The sequence below is a fragment of the Ambystoma mexicanum genome, chromosome 6p (genome assembly GCF_040938575.1).
Source record: "Ambystoma mexicanum isolate Mex_15411 chromosome 6p, UKY_AmexF1_1, whole genome shotgun sequence".
NCBI classification, from domain to species: domain Eukaryota; kingdom Metazoa; phylum Chordata; class Amphibia; order Caudata; family Ambystomatidae; genus Ambystoma; species Ambystoma mexicanum.
The window spans coordinates 577,310,976-577,326,143 of NC_090935.1; the positions used below are offsets into that span (position 1 = coordinate 577,310,976).

General features: G+C 48.8%; 1 protein-coding gene across 3 annotated transcripts in view; it reads left to right on the forward strand.

Moving 5' to 3' along the window:
- CDK7 (cyclin dependent kinase 7) overlaps positions 1-15,168 on the forward strand; it is a 633,476-nt gene that overhangs the window by 370,054 nt on the left and 248,254 nt on the right. The gene's annotated exons all lie outside the window — the stretch shown is intronic.

The window sequence follows — 15,168 nt, forward strand, 5'->3', positions numbered from 1 at the left end:
TTGGGTGGGAACTTGAATGCACATTGTATAAACCCTTGTGTTTCTTTGAGAAAATGCTTGACAAGTAGGAAAATAGCTGAATTCTAGTTCAAGAGCAAATCGAATAACCAACCTACTTCAGAGTTGGGGTCTACAAATGGTAAATGGAACATGATTGGCACCTCTACAGCAGTTCTACAATACATTTTTCTCTCCCAATCCTTGATGCAGCTTTGTCAGAACTTTAGTGTTGTACGCAATGATTTGAGTGACATTTGATGCTCATATGTACTTTTAGGAACATGTTCAAGGTGATTCCTAGAAAAAATAAAACAGATGTCCAGTTGGTCAGTAACAGTACCCGGATAAAATGGAATCCACACTTTGCGCCACCTTTTTAATAAAAACATGTTAACCTATGCAAGAATGTATCCGAAAGCCAAGTGAAACATTTAATTTCCCAGACCCTTCTTATACGAAAACACATGTTATGTTATTGGGCTAAGCAAAAACAAAGAGGTGATGGCTGGAAGGTTTAGAATGAATCTTAACCACTGGCATTGCTCTGGGCAGCCCTCCAGACGATGACGCCCAACAAGACTGAAACATGTCTGGGGATGCTTGTGGTCTCGTGCGGAAGGGATGTGACCTAGCAGTTTGGACTGGACTGCCCCTTTTGGGGTAGGACCAAGCCTGATTGGCATATGGTTTTTCCCTTCTGTAATGGCTCGCCAGGCTGAAAAACGATGGTCTGGAGGGTTGCCCAGAGCTGTGCCCGTGGTTATGATTAATTCAAAACCTTCCAACCATCACCTTTTCGTTTTACTCATGTTATTGGGCTAGCCAGTAATATTGGGGGTAACTGAATCCAGAATAGGTTTCACTTGTTTGAGAAATAAGTCCAATTAAAAAAAGGGCCGTAAGGAAAGCTTTATGCTCCATATCTCAGGCTACTGAACGAGGAGTATTTAATAATGAAACAGAAAGCCATCCACTATAATTTTTGGGATTAGAAAAACGAACTATCGCCTAGAGGAGGCAATAAGGAATTGCTCTTACGTCAAAAAGAGGCCAAATAGATGAGCATTATGGACTCTTGCCAACGTGGTCTAAATCAGGACAATACATTCTATACTTTTCTTTGACATGCAGGTGAGCTCGTTTTGGGTCCTGTTTGAAGCCCCCAGCGCCTCTGTGCAGCCCACCTTCTCCCCCTTCCCCGGCATCCATTTACCTTGCAAGCCTTCCTTCCCTCCCTCCCGCCTGCCTTGCCCGCCCACCAACCCTGATTGGTGCTTTCCAGGCCAGATTTACGTGTTTGTAAGGAGCTAGCACTGTGCTGGTGCCCCCACTGCATCCTTAGCAGGTGAGCTCAGCAGCCCCGTTGACCTCACCTGCTACAACTACGCTGACGATACACAATCTTCAAAATACAAGACAACCTAGAAATAAACTGAACGCTAGAAAACTGCCCCTGCAATGTATTCAACTGGATGAACTCCAACTACCTCAAAACCAACCCAGGCAAAACAGAAATAATGATTGTCACATAAAATGGAGGAGAAAACCACTTTATCCCTTGGCCAAGGGAACTCGGGACAACCCCAGCACCTTCACCAATTGTAAAAAACCTGGGGGTCCTGATGGACAATAATCTCACCCTAGACCCACAAGTAAACACTCTACTCATGAAATGCTTCTTTCTCCTGCGAGCAGCAAAAAGGTTCCTACAGTTCTGATAGTTCGCCAACGAAACAACCCCCATCACCGCTCTCGTCATGTCCAGAGTTGACTACGCCAACAGCCTATACTTAGGTATGCCGGAACGAATTCTAAATAAACTACACACATACAAAATGTGGCAGCCAGACTGCTTTTGAAACTACCCCGAAGAGAACACACCACACCTGCGCTAAAAACACTACATTGGCTACCAATAAAACAACAAATAAAATTCAAAACAGTACAGGTCACAATCAAGGTGCTGAGTTCCTGAGAGACAAACTCCGCCTACATCAACCAACAAGAACGCTGAGATCAAGCAACGACAGCCGCCTGGAACCGAAACCCTACAATAATATAAAACTTGGAGGATCTTCTTTCTCTCACCAGGCACCGAAAAACTGGAACGACCTTCCAAAGTACATACGTAACACAAGAAACCACCTACTACTCATGAAACTACTCAAAACCTGGCTCTTCGCGTCATAACTAGAAGACCGACCACAGGGACCCACACACAACTAAAACATCGACGAACGAAGAGACAGATCCTGATCCACACCAACCAATCAACTGGGAAAAGATTCTAAGGGAAATACTCCATGACATACTGAACAACTGACTGAGAGACAGCCATAATAGGACCCAAAAGACTGAATACATAGCAAGACCAAGACGCAAGCATCAGGACGACTCATCAATAGCACTGTGTCCCTAAAGCCATGCCCAACAGACCTAGTCATGACAATAGGGAATTCCCATCCCTCAGCTCCGAACCAGAGGGTGAGATACAGACATAACATTCACATTATACAATGCTCATTAAGATGCAACGGGGAGCATGCTGTGCCATCACACACAAGCAACAACCAAACAATAGCTCTTAAGGAAGACGCTCCACGAAAAAACCGAATGACTAAGAGATAGTCATGATAGGAGGAAACTAACGACTAAATACATAGGCTGACCAAGACGGAAGTACTAAAACGTCTCATTAACAGCACCCTGACACTAAACCATTCCAAGCTCCCACAGACCAATGTCACAATAGATAACAAGAGAATAGGTAGCACCTGCCTCAGTTCCCACACCCGAAGGAAAGGTTCAGACATACCTATCACACCATACAATGCTCACTAGGTGTTAGGCAGAAACCTGTGCAGTTCCCTTGGGGAACACTGCAAAAGATTTAAGACTACAGGTATAGCAGTAAACCCACTTGGTAGCAGTCTGCACCACCCAGATTTACTTGGTAGCTGTGGCTGAGCAGTCAGACTTCCCTCAAGAAGAGTTAGGCAGTATGTAAAGTATACACCATAGGTACTTAAATACAATAGCACAAGCAAACACTGACCAGAGCTTGGTTTCAAAAGTATATAGTTATTTATTTATTAAACACACATAAGTTGAAATCACTCTAGCAAAAATATAGTAAAAAAAACACTTCAAACACAGTTATAATGAAAGCAGTTTCAACCCTTACTCCTATCTAGACCACTCTAGGTTAACACCACATAATTCGAACAGAGGTGAGTGCTTAACGTTAGATGACACTCTAGTAGGTTCGAGAAAGGGGATAAAAGAAACAGAAATAGGTTAAACACACCACTCTAAGGTCCAGAACACTTGCAATAGGCTCAAAGAAGTACAAAGTCACAGGTGAGCAAAAGTCACTAGGCAGGGCCCACTCTTAGAGTAGCCGGAGCGAAAATGTGCCCAAGATCACACCGTTAGTAGGGATTCAAAGTCTTGCAAAGAGTTAGAAAGGGTTTAGAGTGGCTTAGAAAGTTTAGCCAGGGTGTCCCAGGCACTCCCAGGTTCGAAAGCCGGGGGCTAAATCTACCCCGTACAGTCGGTGGCAAGGGAAGCCAGGCGGAACACGGTACCTTAAGCGGAAAGGATCCTCCAGCGGTGGCAGTTGTTCCAGGCAGTGGCAGCAAGGCTCGACGTCGGTCAGGGGAGAAGAAGTTCTCGCTGAAGAGCAGAAGAAGAAGGTCGTTGCACTGCCCGGGAAGAAACCAGCCGCGGAGTCCTCCGGTTAAAGGGTTGTACCGACTTTCGCGGTTAGGGGTAAAAGTGTGGTATTCCGGTTGCCGGGGTGCTTGGCACGGGCAAGGCGGCCACGAGATACCTCGAGAAGCGGAAAGAAGGTGAAAACTGGTTGTCCCCACCAGTCAAGGGAAGGAGCCACTCCGTTAAGAGTTCTCCTCGGTCGTCGGAAAAAGTGGTGAGACGGTTCAGCAGGGCTCCACCGGGTGGTGTCGTCGAAGCAGGTCGGCTCAGCTCTTCCCTCGTCGGAATCTTGGTCCTGTGGCGACTTCTGAAGTTCCAGTCCCCAAAGCCCTGCTTTTATGCAGTAAACCCCCATTCACCCAGCCTAGCTGTCACTCAAACATGCTAAGTGGTGAGCCGGCCGGCTCACCACTTGGGCCAATCAGGACGGAGTGCGACTTGAGTTACCAAGGTAACTCAGTCCAGGGTGCCTAAATCCCCCTCCACCCCTTCTAAGTACCCCAGACAGAGTGGCACCACTTTGGAGGGCTTCTGTGGAGAAGCCCGCCAAAAGTGGAACAAAGGGCTCCACTTTGGGTCAGAGTTACAGAGGCGAACGCCAACGCCATTTTAGAATCAAGTTTTGGCAAAAAGTCCCAACCGGATTTATAATAATAAATATATAAACCGGCGGTATGTTTAAGGCTACCGTAAATAAATAATTAAATGTGTTAGCCTAAAACAATGGGAAATCCCATAGGGAAATATTCGCGGTCGAATATAAAAAGTAGTTTCCACTGCCACCAGCCAAAACTCGATCAGGGGGGACGGAGACGTGCCCCCTCGACTAACAGACCCTGGGGCAATCGAATTGCCCCAGCCAGTACGTCCACAATATGATGGTTTGTACTGGTTCTGTTCAGGATTCAAGACTAGCAAAGTCTTTGGTGACTTTACATGCCCTGGGAGACAGTAGTCAGTCCCAGGGTATGGAGTCTATGTTGGGGAGTCCCTAGGACACCCCTGGGTCACGGCACAGAGGGTGCTGTGTAACCCACATCACAAAAATACATGAGGCCCTATGGAGTAAAAGACCCCATAGCCCATTCAACACAAGGTTTAACCAAGAAAACACACTTCAACATGTCCAAGAGTGAGGGTAAAAGAGTCTCACTCTTGGCAGGAGAAAAAAAGAAACCCCAGAAATCCAGCAAAGCTGCTGGGGGACTCACTAGGTAGGGAAATTCAGCCTAAACAGAGAATTCTCCCTAACACTAGGCTACAGCTGGGTCCGTGCCGCACCATCACACACAAGAGTGAGACGACCTATAAGGAATTGGCAACCACTCCACCCACAGGAATACAGCTCAAATGGAACAAAGAGCATCAGAACCAGGATACAGACCCCACAATCCCAACTTTCAAATCTCAACCCACCTAAAATTCACACAAGCATCGCTCTCCCAGCAATTGTACGCACTTTACCACACTGCCCCAACAACACACAAACAAAACATTAGCAGCACCTACAGCACACGAGAGCTCGCCCGATCCGATACTTGCACCAAAGCTCAGCAGACCCTCCTTGTTTACAAATCCGCCTGGGGGCCAATTCCATTGGTGACGGTGCGCTATATAAGTACCTTTAACTTTACGTAACTGTATTGTCGAATATCTGATTCTTTCTTTCCATTTAACTTTATATTTTGGAGCATTACACAACCATATAATGTAAGAAGAGTCTGCTAATTGGTCACAAACACATCACCAAGTGATTACACCTTCTCCAGCATGGGGTCTGGCATGGATTCACATGCTCATGAATATTCCCCGTCGTCAGGCTGGGAATCCTCGGTAAAGAAAAAATCAGTATCAGTTTCGTTTCTGATCTGTCTTTCTTAGTAGTAACCAATCACTGGTCTCTGGGTCATACTGCCCCCAGCCAATGACTGCCCTCTCCCTAAGCCCCGCCCCTGGCAGCCATCCTCAGATTTTTACCGCACGTTCAAGTGTTGGGAGTCCTCGTGCTATAGCTCTAGAGCTTTTACTGCGTTTTGCGTTTTTTTCAAGGAGGTTTCTCTTTTTTTCAGTCAATCGAGCCTCAAGCTCCACCATTTCTGTTTCTGATCACCGGGGACCCGTTTCGGAATTTTCTGCACCCCTCAAGGGCGAAGTTTTTGTCGAGTTACGCTTCTTGGAAGATTCCAGAAGATCTGAGGCCTACCTCGTGGACATGGCCCACGACAAGGGAAGCTCGACACCTGGATCCAAGCTGTTCAGGAATTGCCCTGGATGCGGATTACAGAATGTTTTCAAGGAGGATGAGCATTCGAGATGGCTCTACTGCCTTCACGAAGACAAAACGCACGTGGAGAAGGACACTACGTTTTGCAAGAACTTGTCGGAACGGACTATGAGGGATTGTCGGATCCGCCTCGCCAGCTGGATGGAGAAGGGCCCAGCAGGTGAGAAGAAGTAGTCCGAGCGGTCTTCTAAGTCCTGTGAGGGCGCCCCAGCGACGGTGGCCCAACAGAAGGCAAAGGACTGTGAGTCCGTGGGCACCGGGAGCGCCGAAGATCAGGCTCTTCGGCTGCCAGGCAGGGCGCACTTTCACCGACGCCATCAACCACGAGCCAACGCTCTGGCTCGGGAAAGAGAAAATCTGAGAACCCGGCTAAGCTTCTGGAGAGGCCCCAGTCGATCTCAAAGGGATCAGCTGAGGGGGAGTGAGGCAGTGACCCCTCCCCCAAGGTGAAGGCCTCAAGCGCGCCCAAGGTGGTGAAGGTCTTGATTCACCAGGAGAAGGCCTCTATCGAGGGAGTTGCAGTGGCCCTGGCGAAGCCTGTGGAGGCCAACCCGGTGGAGGTGTCCTCGGGGCCCAGAGTTTCTCTGCCGCCATGGAGAGAATCCTCTTTTCAGCGCATCGATAAGACCCCCGTGAAGAAAAAGAGGGGGGGGGTCGTAACGGACACGGAAACAGCCTCTGAGGAGGAGCTGGTTGAAGTTGTGCAGGGCCTCAACAAGAGGTTCGAGGAGGTCCGGTCCCACGGGGGGAACCCAGAGGAGGTGGACGAAGAGAGCGACGGCGGCGCCGACGAGACTCCCGTGGAGGAGGAGCAACTATTGCGCCCGTCGCAGCCGGGGCCCGAGCTTCAGGTCAATTCGGTGGCCATTTTGATGGCAATCTAAACCTTATGCACGGAGATAAGGACGAGATTGCCCCTCACCCCAACGGATGACCCAACAGAGCCGGGCCCGTCGGGAAGCCCTCCGAACAAGCGGAGGAGAGTTCATCACCCCCCTAACCCCCTGCCTTTCCAGCCCTCGCGGCCCGCTCAGCCTTCATCTCCTTCCCCTGTCCCGGGGGATGACACGGGAACGGAGACGGCCACGATGGGGACGGATGACGACGGTGGTGACGACGGGACGGGCCTTCCATCACCACTCCCTCGGGCCTCCCCGCACCCCCCACCTGACAAAATTGACTCCTTCCACACCATGATTGCCAGGGCATCCGAGCTTTTTCAGCTCTGCGCTGAGGAACAGAAGAAGGAAGGTTTCCTCTATCAGCGGCTCGAGGCCAAGAGGAAGACGGTCCTCACGGTACCATTGATTGATTGATTGATGACATCTGGGAGGAGGGACTTGCTCTCCTAAAGAACCCGTCCAAGCCTGCCAAGAGGGATCGGTACGAGAAGAAGTACCGGATCCCGATTGTGCCCCTTTGTGCCTTAGGGCACAGCCGACCACGGATTTGGTCATCTCGGCGGCGGCCAAGAAGAAAGCGGCGGGGGCGTCATCCTCAACTTCGACCTCCCCACCTGACGGCGAGGGAAAGAAGCTAGACGCCATGGGACGACGTCATCTCGTCTGCGGCGACGACAATTAAGCGATTGTGGCCCGCTACGACAGGGAGCTGTGGTACAAGATCGCTCCCCTGCTGGACTTCCTACCGGATGACAAGAGGTCGGAGGCCCTCGAGATCCTGCAGGAAGGTGAGGTGGCGTCGGACCACACCATAACGGTGGCCACGGATATCGTTGACATCGGATTCCGCCAGTTAGGCAACAGTGTTTGCCTTCGACGGCGGGGATGGCTCAAGGCAACTGATTTCCGCCAGGACGTGCAAACCAGAGTTTTGGACATGCCCTTCGACGGGAACAACCTGTTTGGAAATACAGTGGATGAGTCACTTCAGGCCAACAAAACCGACACGGAGACGGCTCGGGCCTTGGCAGTGTTCAAGCAACGACAGCCGCCCTTTCGGAACGCCGGAGACGGACAGGGTGCCTCCAAGGGATCCGGCGGCGGCTCCTCGACGGACCACCAGGCGGCCCGCTCCTCGTCGCAGGAGGCCTACAGAGGACGCGGCAAGTTGGGAGGATCTTGTCGTCGCCACCAAGGTGACCAAGGTGGCAAGGCCGCCTTCAAGCAGGACTGAACCGGCCGTAGCGTCGGGCCCCCACCTGAGCACCCCAGTGGGAGGCCGGCTGGCGAAGTTCGTCAGCGTGTGGGAGTCCATCTCCACCAACCGTTGGGTGCTGGATGCCCTGGCCCACGGGCACACTCTCGAATTTCTAAAGAAGTGCCCTTGCATTCCTCCCGTGGCCAGGAAAGAAAATCACATTTCTCAACTGCTGTTGGAAGTAAGGGCAATGCTCAAGAAAGGTGACATCGAGCTCGTCCCCAAGAGGCTCCGGTCTCCGGAGTATACTCGAGGTACTTCCTCGTCAGAAAGAAGACAGGCGGTTGGCGCCCCATCCTGGACCTGCGGTGGTTAAACAAGTACATCAAGGCGCAAAAGTTCAGGATGGTCACCCTCCAGCATGTGCTGGTACAGCTGGAGGAGTGCGACTTCCTATCGTCGCTGGACTTGGAGGATGCTTACTTCCACATCCCCATTCTAAAAGGACACCGAAAGTTTCTGAGATTCATAGTCCAGGGGCGGCACTACCAATTCAAGGCCCTGCCGTTCGGACTGAAGTCGGCACCCAGGGTGTTTACTAAGTGCCTCGCACCAGTGGCGGTGTGGCTGCGTCTTCAGGGGATCCACATCTACCCCTACCTGGACGATTGGCTCATCCGTGCAAGGACAAGAGAACTCGACGTCGAACACACAGCGGAGACCGTCCAACTTCTCACGAACCTGGGATTCTCCAACTACTCGAAATCCCACCTGGTCCCGTTGCAGGTCGCACTGTTTCTGGGAGCCAAGCTTGAGTGGTGCGATTGGCCTCGCCGTCAGAGGAAAGGACGAAGGCCATCTTGGGCAAGGTGCAGCACCTGCTGGCCGCAGATGTGGCCAGGGTGAGATCAATCGAGTCCCTGCTCGGAATGATGTCCTCATGCATCAACCTGGAGCGCCTTTGCTGGCTACGGATGCGGCCTCTACAAGAGTTCCTCGACGTCCGTTGGATACAAGCGACAGGCAGCTTCGAAGACTAGGCTTTCCGCCAAGCGATCCGATTGTGGGGCACCTGCGCGCATCTCGCAGCAGGCAAAGACTTTCAGACCCCGGTACATCAGGAGACTGTGACGACGGACACCTCCCTGGAGGGATGGGGAGCGCACATCGGAGATCTGCACGCAAGAGGCCTTTGGCTCCCGGAGGAGAGGTCACTCCACATCAACATCCTGGAGTTCCGAGCAGTGTTCTGGGCCCTGAGGTCGTTTCTCCCGTCCCTCAAGGGGAAGGTGGTGAGGATCTCCACCGACAACACCACCACAATGTTCTACATCCGGAAGCAGGGAGGCACCAGATCCCCAGCCCTATCCAAGGAAGCCCAGGACCTGTGGCACTGGGGTGTCGCCCAGGGGATGTTTCTGGTACCCTTCCATCTGGCAGGAATAAAGAACGTCATCGCCGACTCACTCAGCAGGGAGCTGCGCTCGTGCCACGAGTGGGAGTTGTCAGGATCAGGTGGATCGACTCTTCCAACGATGGGCAAACCCCAGATCGACCTGTTTGCGACGGCAATGAACTCCAAGTGCCAGAGGTTCGCCAGCAGGTTTCCCCAGCCGAGGAGCATGGGCGATGCTTTCTCGTTCCCATGGGACAGCCTGTTCCTGTATGCATTCCCGCCGTTGCTGCTCCGACTCGTCAACCAACACAAGAGGTCCTGGTGCAGGATGATCCTCGTCGCACCGGCGTGGCCGAGACAGATCTGGTTCCCGGACATTCTGGACTTGTCAGCGTCCCCATCAGTCAAGCTGCCGACGGACGCAGATCTTCTCTCCAGAGAAGGAGGCGCCATCCTCCATCACTACCCGGAGTCGCTGAACTTGCAGGCCTGGCTCCTGCGGCACTAGAGTTTGGAGGGTACGATATCCCGGCGGACTGCAAGGAGGTGCTTGCAAAGGCCAGGGCGTCCTCAACTCTAAAGTGCTATGGATACAAGTGGAAGAGGTTCTCTGTCTGGTGCTGTGCACAGAAGATTAACCCTCTGCGAAATACGGCTCCTCAAGTGCTGCCGTACCTGTTGTCGCTGGTCAAGGCGGGGCTAGCTCACGCTTCTATCAAGATCCATCTTGCAGTGATTTCCCGTTACACCAGAACTACGGGACGGTCATCCCTGTGGTCTCATCGCCTGGTGAGGGAATTTATGAAGGGACTGTTCTGATCGTTCCCGCCGGTGAAGGCTCCGGCCCCGGCGTGGGAGCTCAACGTGGTGCTGACCAGGCTCATGGGGCTGCCATTCTAGCCTCTACATTCGGCACCGTTGAAATCCAGGCCCTATCCTGCAAGCCCCCATACTTGACTTTCCACGAGACGAGGGTGGTGCTGCCTTCGTCGCCGGCCGTGAGGACTTTGCACTCGCTGTATGTAGCTAGAGCGCTGAAGTTCTACGTGGACTGCACGAAGGGTTTTCGGAAGACATCACAGCTTTTTGTGAACTTTGGACCTGTGAATCAAGGGAAGGCCCTCTCGAAGGCTTCCATTTCCAGATGGCTCTCCGGCTGCATCATGCACTGTCATCGGTTAGCGAACCGACCGTTGCCCGGCCATCCGAGAGCCCATTGGACCATAGAGATTGCTGCTACTACAGCGTTCTTGTCTGGTGTACCCCTGCTGGACATCTGCAGGGATGCTTCATGGAGGTCGACTCACACCTTCAAGAAGTTCTACTTCGTCGACTGGTATTCCATGGAGGAGTCCAGAGTCGGCCAAGCAGTGCTGCGCAACCTGTTTGCCTGAAGGTGGGCCTGGTGAGGAGGTACGTTTTGCTTAATGTTGAGTTTATGTAATGCTTAATGTTGAGCCTTGCCACCTCCTGTGGTTGTGCATGTGTATACTGCTATGTATTCTTATATTCATGAGCATGTGAATCAATGCCAGACCCCATGCTGGAGAAGGAACAAGTTACTTACCTGTAACTGTTGTTCTCCAGCATGGGTCTGGCATGGATTCACATGCGAACCCTCCCTCCTACCCCTCTGCAGGTCTTCACTTGGTCATACTCCCACTTTATGTGCTACCAAATCTGAGGATGGCTGCCTGGGGCGGGGCTTAGGGAGAGGGCAGTCATTGGCTGGGGGCAGTATGACCCAGAGACCAGTGATTGGTTACTACTAAGAAAGACAGATCAGAAACAAAACTGATACTGATTTTTTCTTTACCGAGGATTCGCAGCCTGACTGGGAATATTCATGAGCATGTGATTCAATGAGCATGTGAATCCATGTCAGACCCATGCTGGAGAACAACAGTTACAGGTAAGTAACTTGTTCCATCTCTCTCATTAGGAATAAGGGACTTGAAATAAGCAACTTCAGAGATAGCGCCCCCTTAAAATAAATGCAACCGCACACCAAAATGTTGTCAATATATTTATTGAAGACATAGGGGCACTTAGTAACGGAACCACAATCTTTCCAAAATGGCTGCGATCGTGGATCAAGGTAGTGACATCACATTACAACATGCACGGGATGACATCACACAGATGATTAAATTGGATCTTTTAGTCACACAACATTGAGGCACTATATACGAATAGTCCAGAGTTGGCCAGTTTGAAAGAAGTCTAGACACATCTCAACTCTGATTGATTGCCATACCACTCCTACTGCTTTCATTGTGGCGTGTGCACGGCTTGCATTGACTGAAAACTCCATATTCAAGAAACCACTTTATAAACACATTCAGGGCACCAGCATGGGATCTTCTTTGGATCCTGACATAGGCAATTTATACATGGCCTATTATGAAGAGCAACACATTTGACACCAATGCAAATCCATTTGGATCTCTAGTGACATTACATTGATAACATTTTTTTGCTGTGGAAAGGGAATGAATTGGCAATAAAATCCTGTCTCAATGAGGGACTCTAACATTAGATTTACCATCAACATATGATCAAATCCAGGTGGCTTTCCTTGATCTATTGATTAAAAAAGAGGGACTAAATTAATCTCTGAGCTATACCGCAAATCAACGGATCGAAACGGCCTTCTGCATAAGTTTCCGTCCTATGAGTCTAAAAGAAAACTTGCCTTATGAATTTCTCCACATTCGACATAATTGCAATTGCACAGGATAGACGGATGTGTATACACATGCTGGTGATTTATGAGCTTGAATTAAAAAAAGACCATTAAACAGGCATATAAAAGAGCTGCAAACAGTGATGTATAGGTTGGCATTTCTAAACGAGTGAAGAAAACCAGTGCTAGGTTGGTTTGTGTTAGCCCGGTCAGCACCTTGATCAGGAAAAGGTTCCTGAAAAATTGGCATATAATCAAACAACCTGGAACTATCAAAAGCCTCTTTGCCTTGAAGTGTAGTGAACACCTATGACAGAAACTGGTTCATACATACAGACCAGTGGGTGGATCAATCACAATCCCCCAGTGCAGGGCCTCTACAGATGCAGTAACCGCAAATTCTGTCCACTCACTTATAACACCAAAACTTTTGAACACAATGATTTCAAATGGACACTTAACGGCTTAATTAATTACAACAATAGTCATGTGATCTATGCGACCTTATTATACATAGGAAATAGAAAGAGGCCGGTCAAACAGCGCATCTCTGAACATAGGTCATGTGTTCGGAATTGCGTATCTGATAAACCTCACAAGACATAGACACATAGATAAAGATCTCACATGGGTGGTGATGCAGCAGGTCATACTAAACCCAAGAGGGGTGGGCTGAACGGGTGACTCGCGCAGTTGAACGAACTGCTGGTACAAATGTATTTTCCATCATTCTCATTAATAAAACAGTGATTGCCACAGCATGTGAGGACCAAGGGGCACACTTCCCCCCTGGAGGGGAACGGGGGGGGGGGCCTTTGTGAGGCACTTAATGATGTGTAACTACATAGGTGAACAGAATGTCACTGTGCAAAACATTAAAAATGACCTCATTCAAATTTTTGTTTTTTGATATGGTCACCACTGAGCATTAGGACTAAGAAAGCATACCTGTCTAGATAGACCTATAGATGATGAAAATCACATTGGTGTTTACAAAATGCTGCTGTTATTTGTTATGTTTCCACCAATGTTATATGCAAACATATGATGAACTGAAGCTTACAATGGCTCTGGAACACAATTCGGATAAGTCATTTAATGACTATTCAAATATTGGATGGAGTGTATAAATTGTTTCCGGATGGCCCAGACACCGATTAATCTCATATGTCTGACGTATGTCCTTAAATGCCAAAATATCGATGGTAAAAATAAGCTGGGATTGAGGATGCACAGTTTTGGAATTGACTATACAAATGATATTTGTTGAAATATTTGACTCTTGGACCAGCCATGACTGCTATGCCCACTGATGGCTCTGAAATAATTGAGAAGATGAACTTACTGCTGTATAGCCGAAGTAGTGTACTAGTCGAGCATGTATGAGATTCAAGGGAGGTTCGAATCTGTGCTGTATTTTGGTGGGCATTAAGATCAATCTAGCTGCAACAGGCACCATGGGTTTTCTCCTACGAATACAATAGATGGGGCCTGCCAGTTTAAAAATGGTGCCCGTTTTTCGACGGTTTCCCGGCACCGAATTCAACAAGTCTAGTTGTTTATACCCCATAGTGCTAATTGGTCCGATGGGTATCGCGGTTGGAGACAAAACCACAATGGGAGCTTCACTTGGCCAGCATTCTGTACTTGTTCGTAGTTACGAGGTAAGCCCTGGTATATTGACTAAGGAATGTGGGATTGCGAACAGAGCACTGGGTGACTGACATTTACTGAGCTGTTCCACCAGATTTGATTACACTTTCCTGGTGGCCGGTTCAATTGATGTTTTCTCCACTCCCAGTTACTAGATTAGCCTCCATACGCACATTAAAGGACAAGGGATTCTGAACATGGCACAAGATGATTAACATTTACTGAGCTACTCCACCTACCCCGGTTCCTTTCAGCCTGTGTTTTTTCAAATGTTTTTTCACTTTTGGGGACATAACACAATCATACTGACTTGAGCTGCCTTTTGGACCAGCGGTCCATATAACTCAGTGATTGTATATACTTTTTTGTGGTATTTCTCTCACAGTATGAACTACTTCCCAAATACTTGCATCAAGGAAACATGGATATCGGTGATTTGGATTGCTGTTAACACAGCTTGCCTTGCCAAACGATGCACGATAGCACGTATGGCGAATTATATGCTAACTTTGAGAATTCCCCATAACAATATATAATAAAATGGAACCTTGAACAATTACATTTGCACAATTTCATTTTTTTAGGTATGGTCATGGAAACCCAAAGTACAGTTGATGGGTAGATCCACTGTGTCTTGGATCGAAACCAGGTGCTCACCAAGGTACGGCACTGAATCTGTATGTATTTGTTAAAATTATGACAGACTCTAAGGGAATATCATTTAAATACACCTAACAGTTTTCTGTTATTCTTTTGCGGGAATCTGTGGTACAATTCTTCCATGTGACCTTATGGGTGGATCCATTAAAAGGCCTTTATAATTGTTTGTCCTGATGAAGGCCATTATGGACACGAGAGCCGAATTGACTCTACAAGGGCTGAAAAACAATTTATCGATATTTCGCTTAGTTTAATGTGGTGTTGATGGTTTCCTTCACGTTCTAGATTGATGTATGTCTTGTGAATACACTGTCTAAAGGTGACAGTTGTTGATGTATATTTTGCACAATATGGAATTATGGAAAAGATGGGTCTCTGTGCTTGAATTATGCACACCCTTTGTGCTTTGTGACAAATGTGTATATAATAGTGGCAGTGTTTCCTGTCCTAACTTTTGTAAACATTAAAGATGTAATTTTGTGACCAGCAAATAGATCCCTGAAGAGTATTTCATTGTATAAGCTCTAAATTATTTTGACCTAAATCTTGAAGGCTTTTTGCCTCTTTTTGAATAATCCGGCCCCTAGCATTAGTTTGTGCTTTATAATATGAGTTCAAAAATAAGGATGTACATTCAATAGACATAGCTAAATGGTCACTGGACATCACCAGGGA